General features: G+C 30.7%; 1 long non-coding RNA gene across 1 annotated transcript; it reads right to left on the reverse strand.

The window, feature by feature from the left end:
- Positions 1 to 4,879: 4,879 nt before the first annotated feature.
- On the reverse strand, positions 4,880 to 11,008 carry LOC126885076 (uncharacterized). Its single transcript, XR_007698270.1, has 2 exons — positions 9,470 to 11,008; positions 4,880 to 5,243 (listed from the first exon to the last, which is right to left on the reverse strand). It is a non-coding gene; the product is annotated as an uncharacterized LOC126885076 (long non-coding RNA).
- Positions 11,009 to 11,209: the final 201 nt, after the last annotated feature.

The following is an 11,209-nucleotide window of genomic DNA, read 5'->3' on the forward strand; positions in this document are numbered from 1 at the left end:
ACGATATCGACGCGAGTGAGGTGTTCACATTAGTTCCTCGCCAATGTCCTCGCAACTCATTACCGAACGACTCACAAGAATGAAATGTGACGACAGTATCGTCTTGCTCCCTTACTCACTTGCCGCCTTGCGGCTTTGCAGCATACTCACTTGCCTCTTTGCCGCTTTGCCGGCGGCAAGTGAGAGAGTGAGTAGTTGAATGTGAATGCTTACTCGCGCTCGCGCTGCCAGTCCTTTGACTTCCATCTCGAAAACCGACTTTTGAGGTATCGTCGTGCAATGGCAGTAGCATGGGCATGAGCAGCGCGAGTGAGCTATTTACACATTCACGCTGCCCACTGCCCTGCCCAATTCCTTGTCCAACAAGACTGAGTATAAATGCGGTATTACAGGATACCATGTTAGAATGGTGCCGTGCACCTATATTGAGTTGGCGAATTATCATATGCCGGATTTATATTCAGCTATTGCCACATATTGCCCGAAATACGATATCGACGCGAGTGAGGTGTTAACATAAGTTCCTCGCCAATGTCCTCACAACTTATTACCAAACGACTCACAAGAATGGAATGTGACGACAGCATCGTCTCTTGCCGCTTTGCCGGCGGCAAGTGTGAGAGAGAGAGAGAGCAGTTGAATGTGAATACTCACTCGTGCTCGCGCTGCCAGTCCTTTGACTTCTATCTCGAAAACCGACTTTAAGGGAACGCCGTGCAATGGCAGTAGCATGAGGAGCAGCAGCGCGAGTGAGCTATTTACACATTCACGCTGCCCACTTCCCTACCCAATTCCCTGTCCAACAGGACTGTATAAATGCGATAGTAAGATCAGACGTCTGTATTTTGCGGCATGCAAAATTCGCCGGTGTTAGTTATGCCTGTCCAGTTCTATATATGTCACAGCCACAACATTTGTTTGCGTCCCACTCCGCTCTTGCTTTGGCACTACAGGAATTATTTACTGTATAAACACTCATAGAACGGTATCGAGATGTCAACTGTGACGTATTCAAATGTCTGGTTGACTTTTAGAAAGCTTTCGACAAAATACAACACAGAAGTCTTGCAAAATTACTGAACACAGATATAGATGATTAGGATGTGAGCACAATTACAAATTTATACCGATATCAAAAAGCCCTAATTCGAGTAGACCAACAAAAATCTAATATTCCAATAACAAGGAGAGTACGACAAGGATGTGTACTATCCCCTGTTCTTTTTAATATTTGCTCAGAAGAGATGTTTAAATAGGCACTAGAAAATATCAATAAAGGCATATATATTAACGGAATACTAGTTAATTAACTCAGTTATGCCGACAACAAAATATTCCTTGAGGAAAGCAGATAAGGGCTGCCAATTTTAGTTAACCGCACTACCCAGTGTTGCGAGAAATGTGGAATGGCTCTGACCAAAAAAAAGAACAAAAATCATGATTGTCAGTAATAACAAGATTATTACCAATATATTACCAACAATTATTTGGGATGTGAGCCAAATGAACAATGGGACCGCAGTCTTGAAATAAAACGATGCATTGAGATGGCCAGAACCCTTTCAATAAAATGAAATCAGTGTTATGCAATCGAAAACTGGTATAATGGGATTTATCTCATTATTAAGATTTTCTAAAAATCCTTAAATTAACTAAAGTATTCGTTAGATATTTATTTATAAAACAATAAACATCACTTACATCACGCATATTTGTTATAATAATTGCAAAGTAGAACACCTTAGCTAAAGTCCACGTTTTGCTTAGATTAACAAGGTCGATTATTCATTTTGACACACTAACGAGAATATATACAAACATATTTACAAAACGAAGTATTTGATAAATAAGGGAACACGATCAGATTTGAGATTAGAATCATGAGTGGGTCAGTCGAATTAGTTAGTTAGGCTTGGGAGGTTGCTGCCGATAGAGCAGAATAATGTCACCTATCAACTGAATACATTTATATGGTATTAGTTTAATCAAATAAAGTAGTTATGAGTACATAGTGCGCTCCTGTTAAACAAACCCCATTCCAGTATAGTAAATAACCAGTTACCACCATATGGCGACCTTTTGAGAGACGAACTAGGACTTCTCAAGCAGTAGAAAACAGGAAAGATGGCAAAAAACTGGAGGAAACGAAGAAAATTTGGGGTAAAGTACCAATCATCATATTAATTGGTATCGTTAGACTATAATATGGAGACTATATGGAGCTGGAGAGGCCAACGATAAGGGAGTCCAAATGGTAGACGTCGATATGGACAAAGGTTTGGAGACTTGGGACCACGCCCAAACGTCAAGAGGACAAATGGAAAGAAATGGACAATGCCTAGTGGACAAATGTGTACCTAATCGTGAGTAACTTTTTAGCTATTTTTTTAAATTGCATATACAGTCTCACAGATATGAATTTTTTTATTAATATAATATAAATATAATCATTTAAGAAGAAATAGAATTATTAATTTTCACTTAAATATAATTAAATTAGGTAAAAATTTTTTCGTATAATATTAAGTTTTAGAAGTATTTCACTAATTTATAAGATTTTTTTTGAGAATTACATATCATATATAGATAATCTTAATCGATAGTTTTATTTTAATAGAAATATAACCATTCTTATATTTTATATAGTAAGAAATAATATAATTATTTTTAACCATACGAGTACGTAAATAAGTTTATTTTGATTGATGTATTTCTGCTTTTTCTGCACGTTTTGCATAAGGAAGTTATTTTGTTTATAACAGTATTTACTATTTTTAAACTAAGTACTTCGAGTATAATATTATGATAATATGACGTGTTTGACATTGAAAATTGAAAGGAATGAACTACATAGGAATTCGCTAAAGCGACAAATTTTTATGAAGAAAGTATATTATGATAAATAAAATTAGCCTAAAAAATATAAGATATTAGTATTCGAACAATATGTTTATAAGGAAAGATAAAAGAAAATATTTTAAGATGTTGGAAAGAAATTGGAAAATCCAGCATAAAGGACTTATATTGGAGACGGAAATGTCTCAATCAATGGAAATTTTTTTGAGAAATTCACGTAAATACAAAGAAATGCAAAGATTTTTACTTATGATAAATATGACAAGACAAAGAAATATATCCTAAAAAGGAAAAATTAAAAATGACTATAGAAAAGAAATAAAATTACGTACATAGGACTAATAAAATTCGTCCTCGTGATAGAGACCACAACTACTGCCATAATGGCATACCTATATAATTTTTATTGAGTAAACGAATTTCCTCGTGAGAGAGTGAATTATTTTTATACAATGATTTTGTGACGAAAAGAAAGTCAGTTAAGAAATGATGATGAACTGATATAAGAAGAAAAATAAAAACAAAACAAGCTATATAAATACACTGAAGTAACGGAGTTATATTAAAGGGAAAGAAAATCCCATTTGAGGAAAAAGACAAAATAATATGGAAAATTAAGACTTAAAAAGTTATCTTAGAAGAAAGACAAGTATTAAGGATAATTTGAAGAAGATTAATGTCAAAAAATATGGAAAAATAGAATTGAAGAGGATTTTGTACCTACAGTACAAAAAGTTACAGTACCTATAGTAAAAAGTACTATTTAAGAATACTTTGTATGGCTTCAAGTAACATAAATATTAATATATTATATAAAATAGCTTTAAATTTCTATAATACAGATATACATTTTTTATTCGAATGAGGTCATGTAAGACTGTATTTCAATTAAAGAAATAAAGATATTTTTGTGACGTAAAAGTGACTATTCGCGTGAAGAAACTGAACTTCTATTTAACTAGTAACAAAAATTTAGATTAACTATTTAGCTATTGTACGTTTTTCTCATTAGTAGTTTTTATGTAAATATTTTAATGGACGTCCAGACTTAATATTAATTACTCAGCAATAGCAAGCTGAAATTTTCTTATAGGAGATTTTAATGATATTTCAGGAGATTTTCATTAGTAGGAGAGTTTCATGATATATTTTTTTAACAGAATATGGTCTATTTTTATTAACATTTTCTTTCGATTTTTTTCATAATTGAATGCTGAACTTTTTTTTGATACCGAATTTTTTATTTAAATTTTTTAATATCCGTCGAATTTTAGTATAAATTTTTTATAATAAAGTACAATTAAAGACAATTTAGACAACAAAAACCAACTCTTGTCAAGGAAAAGGTACAAAATGAAAATTAGAAGATATAAGCATACCCATTTCGTGTTTTGAAACTAACTGGATTTCACCTACACTGAGTATATCAGATCAGACTGGAATTTAGGGATGCAAGATGTAGAAGTTTTTTGTAAGCGCACAACTATCCATTTTGTCTTTTTGGAACAAACCTTCTCACGACTAAAGACGTGCAAAAGGACCGGAAGCAAATTCAAGGGTATAAAGTTGCGAAAAACTACCCATCGAGTGGGTAAGGGTTAGAAAATGAAGAATTTATGAAGTAAATGATAGATATAAATGAAGAATTAATACAAATATAGGAAGGAAGATATATATGAAATATAAAGTAAATTATAAATTATATAATGAAGAACTATGAAGAAGAAGAAGATTTATATTTAATAGTACACTATGAAGAAAGTACTAAGTATAAAGAAAATGAAGAAATATGTAATTATTGTGAAGTACCAGACAAGAAAAAGAAAGAGAAGAAGAAAAAAGGGATAATTTCTAATAGAAGAATATGTAAAATTTGAGAACATCAAAAGATTTGTCTTAATGGTCTAGTAAAGAAGTAGAATTAACAAGTAAGTTCGAATGAAGGAGTTGTAATTTTTTTTAAACCTTTGAAATCAAAGTAAAGTATAAAATACAATTTCTAAGTATAGATTTTCGCGAGTCACAAGAAAAGGATTAACTAAGAATAGACGATGTTTGATAATTAGTGAAATAAATTGTATATATTTGTAAATTTTGTTTATATATTTTTTTGTTGTAAGAATTTGTATAAATCTATACATATAACGTAGTCAGTTGATGATGATAGTAAGAAAATTTTCTTCCCTTCGGGGAGGAAAAAGGAAGCACGGTACATGGCTCAGAAAATTTTCTTTTCTAAGGGGGATGATATAATGGGATTTATCTCATTATTAAGATTTTCTAAAAATCCTTAAATTAACTAAAGTATTCGTTAGATATTTATTTATAAAACAATAAACATCACTTACATCACGCATATTTGTTATAATAATTGCAAAGTAGAACACCTTAGCTAAAGTCCAGGTTTTGCTTAGATTAACAAGGTCGATTATTCATTTTGACACACTAACGAGAATATATACAAACATATTTACAAAACGAAGTATTTGATAAATAAGGGAACACGATCAGATTTGAGATTAGAATCATGAGTGGGTCAGTCGAATTAGTTAGTTAGGCTTGGGAGGTTGCTGCCGATAGAGCAGAATAATGTCACCTATCAACTGAATACATTTATATGGTATTAGTTTAATTAAATAAAGTAGTTATGAGTACATAGTGCGTTCCTGTTAAACAAACCCCATTCCAGTATAGTAAATAACCAGTTACCACCATATGGCGACCTTTTGAGAGACGAACTAGGACTTCTGAAGCAGTAGAAACAGGAAAGATGGCAAAAAACTGGAGGAAACAAAGAAAATTTGGGGTAAAGTACCAATCATCATATTAATTGGTATCGTTAGACTATATGGAGACTATATGGAGCTGGAGAGGCCAACGATAAGGGAGTCCAAATGGTAGACGTCGGCATGGACGAAGGTTTGGAGACTTGGGACCACGCCCAAACGTCAAGAGGACAAATGGAAAGAAATGGACAATGCCTAGTGGACAAATGTTTACCTAATCGTGAGTAACTTTTTATCTATTTTTTTAAATTGCATATACAGTCTCACAGATATGAATTTTTTTATTAATATAATATAAATATAATCATTTAAGAAGAACTAGAATTATTAATTTTCACTTAAATATAATTAAATTAGGTAAAAATTTTTTCGTATATTATTAAGTTTTAGAAGTATTTCACTAATTTATAAGATTTTTTTTGAGAATTACATATCATATATAGATAATCTTAATCGATAGTTTTATTTTAATAGAAATATAACAATTCTTATATTTTATATGGTAAGAAATAATATAATTATTTTTAACCATACGAGTACGTAAATAAGTTTATTTTGATTGATGTATTTCTGCTTTTTCTGCACTTTTTGCATAAGGAAGTTATTTTGTTTATAACAGTATTTACTATTTTTAAACTAAGTACTTCGAGTATAATATGACGTGTTTGACATTGAAAATTGAAAGGAATGAACTACATAGGAATTCGCTAAAGCGACAAATTTTTACGAAGAAAGTTTATTATGATAAATAAAATTAGCCTGAAAAATATAAGATATTAGTATTCGAACAATATGTTTATAAGGAACGATAAAAGAAAGTATTTTAAGATGTTGGAAAGAAATAGGAAGGACTTATATTGGAGACGGAAATGTCTCAATCAATGGAAATTTTTTTTGAGAAATGCACGTAAATACAAAGAAATGCAAAGATTTTTACTTATGATAAATATGACAAGACAAAGAAACATATCCTAAAAAGGAAAAATTAAAAATGACTATAGAAAAGAAATAAAATTACGTACATAGGACTAATAAAATTCGTCCTCGTGATAGAGACCACAACTACTACCATAATGGCATATATAACTTTTATTGAGTAAACGAATTTTCATCGTGAGAGAGTGAATTATTTTTATACAATGATTTTGTGACGAAAAGAAAGTCAGTTAAGAAATGATGATGAACTGATATAAGAAGAAAAATAAAAACAAAACAAGTTAGGTATATAAATACACTGAAGTAACGGAGTTATATTAAAGGGAAAGAAAATCCCATTTGAGGAAAAAGACAAAATAATATGGAAAATTAAGACTTAAAAAGTTATCTTAGAAGAAAGACAAGTATTAAGGATAATTTGAAGAAGATTAATGTCAAAAGATATGGAAAAATAGAATTGAAGAGAAATTTGTACCTACAGTACAAAAAGTTACAGTACCTACAGTAAAAAGTACTATTTAAGAATACTTTGTATGGCTTCAAGTAACATAAATATTAGTATATTATACAGTGCTAGTCAAAAGTCCGTAACCCCCCTCGTATCTTTTGAACGGTTATACTTATAATAGTGAAATTTGGAGGGAGGAAATAAACGGATGTAGGCGTCTTAACTAGTCATGACAGGTGACGTAATAGTGACAGATGACGTTGCAGCGCCACCTTGACAGATAATTTTAAATGAGACCTTATGGCAAGTGATACCTCGTTTGAAAGGTATTGAAAATACCTATTCAGTCATACTAATTTTTTTGGATATAAATTGATTTTGATTTTGGTGAATCAATGAAATAAATATAAAATTGTAGTTTCGCATTTAATTAATAAAAATTCAAATGCCCACCTATGTTTTTTTTTGTCAAAAAAGTTCACGTTTTTCAGTTCTCTAATAGTTTTTACGTCAACGTCAACCCTTTTGACAAGTAATCATAGGCGGAGGTTTGAATTTTTATTAATTAAATGCGAAACTACAATTTTCTATTATTTCATTTATTCATCAAACTTAGCTTAAACTCAAACAAAATTAGTATGACTGAATAGGTATTTTCAATACCTTTCAAACGAGGTATCACTTGCCATAAGGTCCCATTTAAAATTATCTGTCATGGTGGCGCTGCAACGTCATCTGTCATTATTACGTCACCTGTCATAACTAGTTAAGACGCCTAAATCCGTTTATTTCCTCCCTCCAAATTTCACTATTATAAGTATAACCGTTCAAAAGATACGAGGGGGGTACGGACTTTTGACTAGCACTGTATAAAATAGCTTTAAATTTCAATAATACAGATATACTTTTTTTATTCGAATGAGGTCATGTAAGACTGTATTTCAATTAAAGAAATAGAGATTATTTTTGTGACGTAAAAGTGACTATTCGCGTGAAGAAACTGAACTTCTATTTAACTAGTAACAAAAATTTAGATTAACTATTTAGCTATTGTACGTTTTTCTCATTAGTAGTTTTTATGTAAATATTTTAATGGACGTCCAGACTTAATATTAATTACTCAGCAATAGCAAGCTGAAATTTTCTTATAGGAGATTTTAATGATATTTCTGGAGATTTTCATTAGTAGGAGAGTTTCATGATATATTTTTTTAACAGAATATGGTCTATTTTTATTAACACTTTCGATTTTTTTCATAATTGAATGCTGAATTTTTTTTTGATACCGACTTTTTTATTTAAATTTTTTAATATCTGTCGAATTTTAGTATAAATATTTTATAATAAAGTACAATTAAAGACAATTTAGACAATAAAAACCAACTCTTGTCAAGGAAAAGGTACAAAATGAAAATTAGAAGATATAAGCATACCCATTTCGTGTTTTGAAACTAACTGGATCTCACCTACACTGAGTATATCAGATCAGACTGGAATTTAGGGATGCAAGATGTAGAAGTTTTTTGTAAGCGCACAACTATCCATTTTGTCTTTTTGGAACAAACCTTCTCACGACTAAAGACGTGCAAAAGGACCGGAAGCAAATTCAAGGGTATAAAGTTGCGAAAAACTACCCATCGAGTGGGTAAGGGTTAGAAAATGAAGAATTTATGAAGTAAATGATAGATATAAATGAAGAATTAATACAAATATAGGAAGGAAGATATTAATGAAATATAAAGTAAATTATAAATTATATAATGAAGAACTATGAAGAAGAAGAAGATTTATGTTTAATAGTACACTATGAAGAAAGTACTAAGTATAAAGAAAATGAAGAAATATGTAATTATTGTGAAGTACCAGACAAGAAAAAGAAAGAGAAGAAGAAAAAAGGGATAATTTCTAATAGAAGAATATGTAAAATTTGAGAACATCAAAAGATTTGTCTTAATGGTCTAGTAAAGAAGTAGAATTAACAAGTAAGTTCGAATGAAGCAGTTGTAATTTTTTTTTAAACCTTTGAAATCAAAGTAAAGTATAAAATACAATTTCTAAGTATAGATTTTCGCGAGTCACAAGAAAAGAATTAACTAAGAATAGACGATGTTTGATAATTAGTGAAATAAATTGTATATATTTGTAAATTTTGTTTATATATTTTTTTTGTTGTAAAAATTTGTATAAATCTATACATATAACGTAGTCAGTTGATGATGATAGTAAGAAAATTTTCTTTCCTTCGGGGAGCAAAAAGGAAGCACGGTACATGGCTCAGAAAATTTTCTTTTCTAAGGGGGATGGTATAATAGGATTTATCTCATTATTAAGATTTTTTAAAAATCCTTAAATTAACTAAAGTATTCGTTAGATATTTATTTATAAAACAATAAACATCACTTACATCACGCATATTTGTTATAATAATTGCAAAGTAGAACACCTTAGCTAAAGTCCACGTTTTGCTTAGATTAACAAGGTCGATTATTCATTTTGACACACTAACGAGAATATATACTATTGTGTTTGCATTTTATCAATCAAAAGCAAAATAAAAATTAAATTAAATTTTTTTTTAAATAAAGCGGGCACATAAATTTGATACACCCTGTATATTGAGCTGTTTTAAAATTTATTAGAATTTAGTTTGGATGTAAGTAGATTTCTCTTTTAATGAGCTTTCCGATGAACCATTAAAGACTTTTGTGAATAATTAAAGTGAAAATAACGATGTATTTAGATTTAAAATGGAAAAAGATTGTTTAGGATAGAGGTATAAAAGAAATTTGGAATTTTAGTATCTTTGTTTCAACACGAGTAAATATTGTATAGTTCTCAGAAAGTAATTAGGATGATCGGAATAATTTTGAGGGTGACTGGTTTGTTTGTCGAATGGAAAAGCCGATGTTTTTGATTCTTGGCAATGTGGAAGGGGAAAAATGGATTGGATGATTGAGAGAGTTTGAAAGAGAAGTCATTATGATTTTGGCATCGATGAGGAGCGGTTCGACGTGTTAAGTGGATAGATAGTTAGCAGATACCAGTGGCTGTTTGATAGTGGAGAATAGTGTTCAAAAGTGGAACGAGAGACAGATCAAATTGAGACGAAATACCTCTTTGATTCTGTATTATTGTGAGAAGGAGAGCAGAGAATTTTTGGAGTTTTGTTTGAATCGAGTACGTGTCAAAAGAGACCCGGCTTGTTGGAGAATTGGTGCTGGTATGCTGATAGTTTTGAAGCTGGACAAAGGAGAGGGCTTTGATGAGTAGCCTTTAACATAGTCAACGAGGGAGAGCTGTTTTGGGTCACGAGAAGACATCAGAGTGAGTGAAGCAAAAGGTCAGTCAATTTATGTGAAAGAGATTTTTATGTTCGGAAACTAAATTTTTTGAGTAAAAAGCATATGAATTAAAATTCCAATATTTCAAAAAGTAAATAGTAAATATAGGTAATCTTGCGAATACATAAATTTGTTTTGTTTAGTTTGTTTTACCACAGTCATCGGGAACAAACCGATAAATTGTTTTTTTTTTAACTATAATAAATTTAAGTGGTAAAAATTTCATTTGGACATCTGTGTCGTGTCCACAGGTTTTTTTAGATTCGATAGATTTCAGAGCAGAGTATTGATTTTGATAAATAAAAGACAATTCTGTATTTGTATTTTAATATTTTGCTTTATTTCTTTTCCCTATTTTATCCCGATTAGGATCAACTCAGAGATACTGATCCCACGAGAGAAAATAAATATAACGTAAGATAATTTGGATTTTTTTTATAGTATAAAAAGGCACCCTCAGTACAGCCTCAAAACGAAGTATTTGATAAATAAGGGAACACGATCAGATTTGAGATTAGAATCATGAGTGGGTCAGTCGAATTAGTTAGTTAGGCTTGGGAGGTTGCTGCCGATAGAGCAGAATAATGTCACCTATCAACTGAATACATTCATATGGTATTAGTTTAATCAAATAAAGTAGTTATGAGTACATAGTGCGTTCCTGTTAAACAAACCCCATTCCAGTATAGTAAATATCCACTTACCACCATACTGGGAATAGAAATTGGAACTGTAGTATGGTAATGTATTATATATTATGTTCTTTTATATGGAGTTAAAGCCTGGAAAATTACAGACACGATTGAAAAAGACTTGCCATCTTTGAGATGTGGTGTTATCGG

The sequence above is a fragment of the Diabrotica virgifera genome, chromosome 5, assembly GCF_917563875.1.
Source record: "Diabrotica virgifera virgifera chromosome 5, PGI_DIABVI_V3a".
Classification (NCBI taxonomy): Eukaryota; Metazoa; Arthropoda; class Insecta; order Coleoptera; family Chrysomelidae; genus Diabrotica; species Diabrotica virgifera.